Genomic DNA, 11,501 nt, shown 5'->3' with positions numbered 1-11,501 from the left:
ACATATACTTTGAAAGATCACAACACAGAGGTGATTTTTCATTACACAAGAACGATGTTTCGATGTACCCGCTACCACAAAATCCATTATATCCGAATATCACAACAAAACCACAAAAAAAAAAAAAAAAATCAAGACATGTTTGTAAAACTACATGTATTTCTTTGAATTTAATAGTTTGAAGAATGAATTTCATGATTTATGACTTATAAGTAAAGATTAAGGTTTATTTGTACAGCTGAACTTTTTTTTTAAGAGCATTGTGGATGTTGTATTGATAAATAGAGCAATTTTTCTTTTGAATTATTTTTTTGACAAGCAAAAATCTCTTTTGTTAATCACTTGTTAATTTTGCTGTTTTTTACTAACATAACATGTGCATGGGCCCAAGTATAAAATTAATTATCAATGAATTTTTGTAAAACTAATTTGAGTGTTAATATTTAAAAAATAATTTATAAATTTTAGATATATATTTATAAATAATAATATTTAAATTTTTAAATATTAATATTTTATTAACAGTTATTAAATTTTATTTAAACAAGACTTCAAGATGTTCAATGCTCCTGAAAAAAATTTAAGGATAAATTAGCACTAAAAAACATTATCAAAATCTTGTTATTGTATGTAGGCTTCACGCACATGTCACGTCAGTCAATAATAACAAAGTTAAGGGGTGACTAATAAAAAAGTTTTTTGCTATTTGAAAAAAATGGTTTAGGAGAAAAAAATTTTCACTTATCAGTACAAAATATCTAGCACTTTTTTTAAAAAAAGTTCAAAGATGAAAATGTACTTTAATCCTATAAATAATATGGTTTTTAGTAATTTGACTAGTGTGTGTAAATATAATATTGATATATTTTTCATTTCAGTTGAATGAGTGATTATGATTTAAAAAACTTGAGATTGAATCTGTATAATTTTTTTTTTTTCACTTATAGCTTTATTTAATAATTATATTCATACTCATTTAAGAATCATCTCAACTAACTAGCTATTTTATTCTCTCTCTTACCACATCTTTTTCACCTATTATCTTTACTTTTTCTACAAAATCTATTTCTCCCTTCTCTTGCTCTTTCTCACAATTCAGCATGGTATTGAAACCCAGACTGGACCAGTCGAGTCAACTCGAAAACTGATGACCCTGTCCTTTGTCCGGTCTGGGTTTACTCCTAAACCAGTGAGGGAATGAACCAGTGTAACCCGGTCAACCCGGTATAACCCGGTTAACCCGGTGGGTTGACTAGGTTAACTAGGTTTTTTTTTAGATTTTTTTATTTTTTATTTTTCAGAATGCTGAATTCAGAAATAAAATAACAAAAAAAAAGTAAAACTAAAGTCAAAAAATGAAAAATTAGAGGTAGAGCACGCTAAGTCCAATTTAGATTTTCAAACAGCATTTAGTTCGGCTTTTCATCTGTGTCTCTCCTCTCTCGCTCTAACCTAATCAACGTCTCTTCTCTAGCTTAGTCTCCGTCTCTTCTTTAGACTCTAGCTCTATCTCCATCTCTTCTCCAGCTCTATCTCTGTTTCTGCTATTTTCATCTTTTCTCCAACTTAGTCTCTGACTCTTCGTCTTTTTTCCACTCCGTCTCTTCTCCAGCTCTATCTCCATCTCTTCTCTAGACTTTTGAGATTGAAGAGTTGTAATTGTAATGATAGATATTTAAAATGTTGTATTTTATTACTGTTAGACTTTTGAGTAGTTGGATTTGGTTGAATGTTTTTATAATTAATGTCTTTTTATGTAAATTGTATTATTTTAATCATGGCCGATTTGCCACCAGTTCAACCCCCAGTTCAACCCTAATTGAACCACTAATCCGTGACCCAGTGCCATGACCGGTTCAATGACTGGTCCGGTTTTACGTACCTTGCTATTCAGGGTATATTTTAGTTAATGAGAAGTACTCCTTTAATTTTATTTATAGAGCAGAGTGAAAAAAAAAAAATTAATTCTATTTATAGGGCACTTGCTAATTTTCAAGGCTCCTCTTTATATTTTTATCCTTATTAAATATTTTAAATAAAAATATCAATAATAAAATTTATGAAAATTTATTAGGAATAAAAGTGAAAATTTGTTAAATTTTAAGATAAATATAATGAGATTTAAGATTTTTTTTTATTTTAGTGAAACATGCTAAAAGTGACTCTTAAATATCACTAAAGAGAGTAATATATAATATTAATTAAAAATTTCATAATCTATCCGCCACATCCTTAAACAACAATAATTTTGAAATTAAGAGATTAATACTCCCACAATACTCACGCAAAGAGCCAACAGTGTACAGAGTACTAACCATACTTATGAGTGCCCTGGATCCTGTCAGCGAAATGTTCATAGATGTCAACGTAGTAGAGAGTAGAGCCAGAAATAGACAGATGGCGTTGCACTAACTGCAATTCTTGTCAGATGCGTATGGTTGTGATCTCTCGGGGAAATTGGGAAGAATCAAGGGGTTAAATTATTTAGGAAAAAAAAAAATCAAAATTCTTCGGATTTGGATTCAATCATGAGTGTCTCATGAATAGTTATAATATATTTTATCATATAATATTTATAAAATTTAAAATTTAAAATTTGTGAAAAAGACAATGTATTTTGAGCCTGTTTATTTAAAATTTAAAAATAAGTAACTTTTAAATAATTTAAAAATTTTATAAGAAGAGATTTATTTTATAGAGATTTTATAAAAAATAAGTATTATTTTATATTTAGTTATAATAGTAAAAAAGTAATTATTAGTTAGTTGTCTTTCAATTTTATGATATCTTTCTTAATTTTTGTTTTATAAAAATAATTTATTATTATATTATTCTAAAATTTTATAATATCTTTATGTATTTTCTCTCTTTAAAACACTCACCCTCATCTATTATATTAAATTTTTTTTAGAAGCTATTGAAAGTAGTTTTTTAAAATAATCATAAAATTTTAAAAGATAGTATTTAAAATATTTGTTTAAAGAAATCGCTTATGTTTTTTTTAAAATTATTTTATAAATTTTTATCATATTTATTTAAGCTTTTAAAAATAATTAAAATTTAAAAAATCATGATCCCCTTCCCCATTTTCCCTAATCTCTTGCAATGTAGGAACACTTACCGATGCAGCCTGTCTCCATCAAAGCTGTTGGAAAGATCATAATTGACAAGCTTCTCCCATTGGAGGAAGACCTAGCCACTGCAATTTCTCAGATTTCTAAAAAAAAAAAAAAAACATATTATCTAGCACCCTCTTTCCACAATTCCTGAATAATATTATCAATATAATTAATATAACATAATTAAAAAAATATGAATTAGAGCATAACAAATCATATTATTCATCAATTATAAATATATAATTTGAATCATTTTTCATACACTGCAAAGGTATGTGGCTAATTATTAAATTTTAAATAAATATAATATATAAAATATATGATAAATTTTAATATTTATACATCATAAATAATACTCTTTCTATCCCAAATTATAAGATACTTTTAGATAAAATTTTACATATCAATAAAGATTATTAAATGCACTTTACAACCTTATTTTTTTAAGATAAAAATATAAAATTTTAAAAATTTTCTTTATTTAATAATCTATTGATAAAAGAATTTTGAAAAGAAAAAATATATGAGAAGGGTAATATTAAAAAAGTATTATTAATAAAACCTTATTTTTATTAAAGTGTCTTATATTTTGTGATATTAAATTTTTTATAAAAGTATTTTATAATATGAGATGAAAGAAATATGCCTTTGCACAATATATAAAAGTACGCGTCTAATTAACTTAATCTCATGTAATTATGTCAATAAAAAATATTATTATTAACTCTATCCTCCGTCTCTTATTATAAATGCCAATTTTGAGGGAGTTGGTGCCCCTAATTATTATAGGACTTCACATAAAGTTCTAGAAGTAATAAAAAAAAAATGTTTTCATGGACCACTTCCTTGAATAAATTTAAAAATTTGAAGTTGTAAAAGTCATAACATTTAATTGAAGGCAAAATTAAAAAGCAAATATTTTAGATATAAACTAAAATTAGCTCTTATATAATTAAGCACACTGGGCGTAATTACCAAATATGAGAGAGCATAAAAAGTAGAGGCTTTTGCTATAGCTCATGTTATGAGATCAAATTAAACAAACAACCAAACATTTATTATATTTTATATTATAATTAGTTTATTATATTTATCAATAATATATCATTATATATTTATAATAAACTTTTTGCATATCAATGTGAATTGATCACATTCCCAAATTCTTTTAAAAATATTATATTTTTTAGGTATCAGAATTTTTTCTGTTAGTGAGCCAATTTATCCTAAAAAGTGAAAAATTTTAAATACTTCTTCATTCCTTTTTATAAAAAGTTTTGTTGACAGTTCTCTTAATCTTATTTATAAGAACAAACCACTATTGTCTAGAGTTATTATTAAAATATTCTTGGAAAAATTGCGTATAGGTGCCATGTAAGATATTTATCTATAAATAAGTCTAACCAAATTTAAAAATTTAATTTGTGATTGGGGGTACAAAAATAATATTACCCTTATTGAAATATATCAAATTATATATACAAAAAAAGTGATACATTTGTATTTATAAAATACAAAATGTGACTTGTGAATTAAGAATTATTATAAATTATGAAGTTATGATTGTAAGTGAAGAGTAAATACAATTTCAACATATTATTTATGAAACATGAAATATGACTTATAAATTAAGAACTTCTACTTATAAATTGTGAAGTTATAGTTGTAAGTGCAAGGAAAATATGACCTTAGTATATTGTTTTTTTAGCAAGCAGGGGCATGAAGGTCTTTTCACTTAAAATTTCAATTAAACTCAAGTTCCAAGAGATTTGATTATATTTTTCCAAATTTATTAGATCTATTTGAAGATAAGTCCTTTATATAGGGTCTATACGTAATTTTTTCAATATTTTTTTTACACTCCCATTAAAAAAGTATTTATTAATGGGATCAATTATTAAAAGTTACCAACCAATTATTAAATAAGGGTGTTTTAGAAAATAAGTTCATATTTATAACATTTATTAATTCAGCTAACTTTAACTGTATTTTTCAATCCTTACATATTAGTTCTGATAACAAAAAAAAAAAATCCTTACATATTAGTTATTTATCATTTATAAAAATACAGGAAGTACAAGTTGCAATATTTGTAATGATCTATGAACAATGGGGTAGGCATCTTTAGTTTTGGTTTTGGTACGTCTACCAAGGGAAGGATACGTGGCTTAACAATGTGTACACATTGGCAAACAATATCGGAAAAATCATAGTCAAGGGTCTCTAGAGCAATTTATTTATAGAAAATGATCAAATGATTCTAAATTTATTTTACAGTATTTAAGGATCAAAATGTAATTAAATTCTAATGTAAAAAAGACAACTATTTCTCATTTAACAATAAATCTTCTCACGACCATCAAAGCTAATCACTAGGTCTGTATGAAGATAAATTAAATTTTTTAAAGTGGTCAAGGTGAGGTTTGAACCCACATTCCCTTGGCCACCCAAAAAAATAGTTAGATTAGGTTAATAATTACTTTCAATTATATAATGTAAATCTTTATATATATATATATATATATATTTCTATATATTTAACTTTTTTTTCACTTTTCATGCTAATACTTTTTAGGAGTTTAATGGTTATTTGTTATTTTAAAAATAACTACTTATTAAATTATTAATGGAACTTATAAAAAAAATTAATATGTTCTGTTCTTTTTTTTTTAGAAATGTTTATAATAAGTAATCATTTGTAAAATAATAAGTTTTGTTATTAGCTTTAAATTTTTTTTTTATAATTTGACAAAAAAGTCCCCATTAATAATTTAACAAGTAATTATTTGTAAAATGAGAAGGCCTATTACTGGCTTAGAAAATTTCTCCTAATAATTTAATAAGTAAATTTTAATAAAATAATAAGTTCGTGTAAGATTTTGACATGTAAGCTTTTGATAATAAAAACAAGTGAAATATATATAAAAATCACTCCATATTAAATTTTTTTATAAGTTTTCATTAATAATTTAACAAGAAATTATTTATGAAATGACAAGTCCTATTATTAATTTTAAAAATTTTTTTTAATAATTTGACAAATAAATTTTAGGAAAATAATAAGTTTACGTAAGCTTTTGACATGCAAAATTTTCATAATAAAAACAAGTAAATATTTATAAAAATTACTCTATTTGTAAAATGACAAGTCTCAAATTAAATTTCTAGCTATAGAAAATTTCTTTATAGTTACTCTTTAATTTCTCTATATTAAATTTCTAACTTTGAAAATTTCTCATATATTTATAAAAATTACTCTATTTGTGAAATGACAAATCTCATATATATTAAAAATTAAGGAGAATTACAAATAGGTCATACACAAAGAAATTAATTACTACAAGGTTTATTGACAAATAAATTAAACTACATTGACAACTGATTGTATTGTTAATGAAATTTACTTAAGTTGCAATTGACTTTATAGTAATTAATTTTTTTATGTGGGGCTTTAACATAATTCATCCTAAAAATTATTCTATTTATAAAAATTACTCTATATTAAATTTCTTTAACAAGTCCACATTGATAATTTAAGAAGTAAAGTCTTATCACTAACTTTGAAAATTTCTCTTAATAATTTGACAAGTAAATTTGAGCAAAATAACAAGTTCACATAAACTTTTGACATGCAAAATTTTAGTAATAAAAATAAGTAAAGATTTATAAAAATTACTCTACATTAAATTTCTTTAACAAGTCTCGATTAATAATTTAACAAGTAACTTTTTATAAAATGACAAGTCTCATTACTAACTTTAAAAATTTCTCTTCATAATTTGACAAACAAGACCCTATTAATAATTTAACAAGTAATTATTTATGAAATAACTGGTCCCATTACTATTTTTGAAAATTTTTCCTAATAATTTGACAATAAATTTTGGTAAAATAATAAATTTATATACGCTTTCGACATGTAAGTTTTTGATAATAAAAATAAGTAAATATTTATAAAAATTGTTTTATATTAAATTTTTTTAACAAGTCTCAATTGTTAATTTAACAAGTAATCGTATCATTTGTGAAATAACAAATCTATTTACTAATTTTAAAAATTTCTCTTAATAATTTGATAAGTAAATTTTAGGAAAATAATAAGTTCATATAAACTTTTAACACAACGATATGATCTTGTTAAATGAATAATGCAAATCCTTTTATATATATATATATATATATATATTACTTTGTTTTTACTTTTCATAACAGTATTTATTAGGAGCTTGATAGGTTACATGTTATTTCGCGAATGACTATTTGTTAAATTACTAATGAAACTTGTTAAAAATTTTAATACGTACTTACTTTTATAAATGTTTACTTATTTTTATTGCTAAAGCTTACATATCAAAAGCTTATAATGTGAACTTGTTATTTTGCTAAAATTTATTTGTTAAATTATCAAGAGAAATTTTTAAAGTCAGTAATGGAACTTGTTTTTTTATAAATGGTTACTTATTAAGTTAACAATGAAGACTTATTAATGAAATTTAATATGGAGTGATTTTTATAAATGTTTTCTTGTTTTTATTACCAAAAGTTTATATGTCAAAATCTTATATGAATTTATTATTTTATTAAAATTTTCTTGTCAAATTATTAAGAAAAATTTTTAAAGTTGATAACAGAACTTATTATTTCACAAATAGTTACTTGTTAAATTACCAATGGGACTTGTCATTCCTAATAATAAACACAAATAAATATTTATAAAAATTAGTGCATGTTAATATTTTTAATGAGTCCCACATTAGTAATTTAACAAGCAAACATTTATAAAATAGTAAATAATTATTAAGCTCTTGATATGTATTTATATGAAAAGTGAAAACAAAGTTAAAAATATATATAAAGATTTACATTATATAATTGAAATGAATTGTTAGCCAAATGGCTAATTATTCTTTTGGTGACCAAAGGGGTGTAGATTGAAACCCCTTTTACCACATTAAAAAAAATTAATTTGTCACCCTCATCAATTAGGTGACTGTTACTAAAGCTCCGATAAGGTAGTTCAGTAGCCAAACCCACTGGTGCCGGAGCTCCAATAGCTGATAACAGTGAGGAGATTTTTTTTTTAAAAAATGACGGGTAGTTTTATCTTTATACACTAAAATTTAATTATATTTTGATCTTTTAGTCCTGCAAAGTGAATTAAGAATTATTTGGTCCTTTTTTGTAAATAAAATGCTCTAACAATCCTTCACTGTGATTTTCCCAACAATATAATGAACATGGACACGTGATGAAAGACTAACATGTAAAATTATGCTCATCTTATCTACTTTTTTATCTTGTTAAAGCCTGAATGGACTGTTATTAATTTAAAATAGTTTGTTGTTTATACACTTGTTTTATTAGACCTATACTTTTAATAATCAACATCAAGTATTCATTTGGGTTTTGACAGCAATTTATTCAAAATTAACAACTATCCATTCAAGCTTTAACAAGCTAGAAAAACAAACAGGGTCAGTATAATTATATGTGTTAGTTTTTTTTCAATAAGTATCCATTCAGGTTTTAACAATAACTCATTCTAAATTAATAACAGTTCATTTAGGCTTTAACAAGCTAAAAAAAGGATAAGATGTGCTTAATTTTACAAGTGTTAGTCTTTCATCAGCAAGTACACGTTTAGGTTTCACAACAATTCATTTAAAATTAACAACAATTTATTAAGGTTTGATAAGTTAGTAAAATTGATAGGATCAGTTTAATTGTATGTGTTAGTCCTTTATATTCATTTGGGTTTTGATAACAACCTATTTGTAATTAACAATAACACATTTGAACTTTTAACAAATAAAATGCATGAAGTTTTAAAGCTCTTAATTTATAATTGTCTATGTCATATTAACAAGAAATATTAGTAAAATAACAAGTGCTATTCATGAATTAATAACACATCATTATGTTATAACATGAAGTATCTAGAAGCTTGGTTTACTACTTATATTTTTTTTTGTTATATATAATTAAAGGACTTAATGGCCTAATGGTTGCCAAGCTTTTTAGCCAAGGGGTCATGGGATCAAATCTTTCCTTAGCCACCTAAATTAAATATTCCTTGAATAAAAATGTTGCCGATGCCAAACCTTGGCGACTAATTACTAGTAACCCAATCAGTGGTAGGAGCTCCGATGACCTTGTTGTCGGTAAGGGATCCAACATCTAGCATTGGAGACAGTGGGGGATAGCTTTACATACATACATACATATATATATATATATACATACATATATATATATATATATATTAGGGAAATTTAGTTTTTTTACTTAACAAATTAATATTAGTCAAGGATCAAGGGATCACGATGCAATTTTTAAGTCAATTAGTCCTTAATTGATATTAATTTTGGTCAATAGTCCTTGATTGCTATTCCCATATATCTTTGTCCATACTATTTATTTATTTACTTGGTGTAAATAATCTTATATGAATTTCTTATAGAGTGTTCATCATGGCTATATTTTATATGAGAAGCACTCTAGAATATATGTTTTCACTTGAAAGAGTTACAATGCCTTGTCATAAAGGGGTAAGAAATGGGTTAAAGTGCAACCACCGTGGTCACTCTTTGGGAGAAGGTGATGGAAAGTGGCCAAATTTTGATGTGCACTAGTCATTTAAACAGTCAAATTAAACTAAGAAATACCTTAATATGTATAGGGAACAACCAAGGTCAAATCTCTTATGAAGTTAATTAAAAATTAACACCTTAATTATTTAAATCCACCAAGAGTAGTGACAATTTGATTGGATTTGATTGATTAAGAATTAAAGAAGCAAATATTAAATAAAGACTATTTTTTTAGAATTTTCAAGATTTTGGATAGATTTGAAAAATGGTTAAAATGTGTGATTAAAATGCAAAGTGATGATCTTCCTTGGCACAAAAACTCCCTTTCTTATCCTTGCTCTATCTAATTAATTTTCTCTTAACCCTAGTTAGTTTTAAAGTTATCCTAATAACTACTAGGAATTTAGCACTTTTAGATTCTTTAGATTAATTAGGACCCTAAATTAACCTTAGAACTAATTATGCTTAAAATTGACTAATTGTTTATGAAGTTAATCACCAATTCCAGCTCCTTCCTTAACCAAATGAGACCTCAAATTGATTAAGAAAATGATTAGCCAACCCCAAGCGTGCTTAATGCATAACTATGACTCACAAGCTCATAAAAAGCAATTATAAATTAAATGCAACAAAGGATTGAATAAAATAGATATTTGGACAGCACCAAAATACTATGACAGCATTTCAATTGGCAAATAAACAATATAATAACCTCATATAATACTTAATCAAGTATCGCAAAGTTCAATTACAACAATCAATTGTCATTATAATACCATAAGCATTAAATTCAAGAAATTAAATAAGAGGCCGCAAGAGATAAGAGAAACATCCAAAATCCAAGAGCTCAAAGAGAGATCATCCATACATCCTAGGAAGATAAAAAAAGCCAAGCCACATCTTATTAGCATCCCATAACTTCTCCTTGTTAACTAACTTTGGAAACTACCATGGATGAAGACCTTGAGATTTAGCCAAGATGGAAATGGAGTGCATAATGGATTTTTAGTGGTTTTGGTGAGTAGTGTTGGGGAAGTTGAATGACAAGTTTGGATGGTGAAATGGAGGGGTCTAAGGTGGAGAAGTGGTAAAAGAGGTTTTAGGGTTTATGGGTGTCCTTGAGAGAAAATATGAAGATGAATGGAGGTGTAAGATGAGTGAAAAATACGAATGAAGGAGCTGTTGATGGGGAGCACAAAATTCTGATTATTTTAGGGTGTTTTAGGCTCATTTAGATCAATCTAATGGCTAAGAATAATGGCCACTAAGTGCCCTAAAGTGATGTGAGCCTTGTGTGTATCTAAGGGTCCTTTCACTTGGTGTTTCATATAGGGTCATGAATTTTGAGAATAAATTATTTAAACAATAATAAATAAAAATGAAAGGCATCTTGTAATCTGAAAATGGATGGAAAAATTCAAAAATAACATGATGGAGATGAAGGAAAAATACATAACAAAAATAAGGAAAAGGGAATTAATTTTGGAAGATGGAATTGTCATGACTATCCTTGTCCTTTTCTTAATATTTCATTAACCATTTGTGACCTTTTGATAATCAAAATAGCTCATCTAAGGGCTCCAATTTCTTGCAAGGGGCTGCCATTATTGTTGCTCACCGCAAATATACGGATCGTAGCAAGTAATATAATGAAAGTAAAGTATCGTTCCCTCGAAGATTTGTTCAAAAACAATGATCAAGCAAAAAACTAAGTAAATTCGATCAAGTTGAGATACACAAAGTTAGGTGAAAATAATTTTGCAATGAAATTAACTCTAAAAAGTAAAGAAAA

The sequence above is a fragment of the Prosopis cineraria genome, unplaced genomic scaffold, assembly GCF_029017545.1.
Source record: "Prosopis cineraria cultivar Desert tree isolate PC_DT_omini unplaced genomic scaffold, ASM2901754v1 PC11, whole genome shotgun sequence".
Classification (NCBI taxonomy): domain Eukaryota; kingdom Viridiplantae; phylum Streptophyta; class Magnoliopsida; order Fabales; family Fabaceae; genus Prosopis; species Prosopis cineraria.
This window is presented reverse-complemented; position numbering follows the sequence as displayed.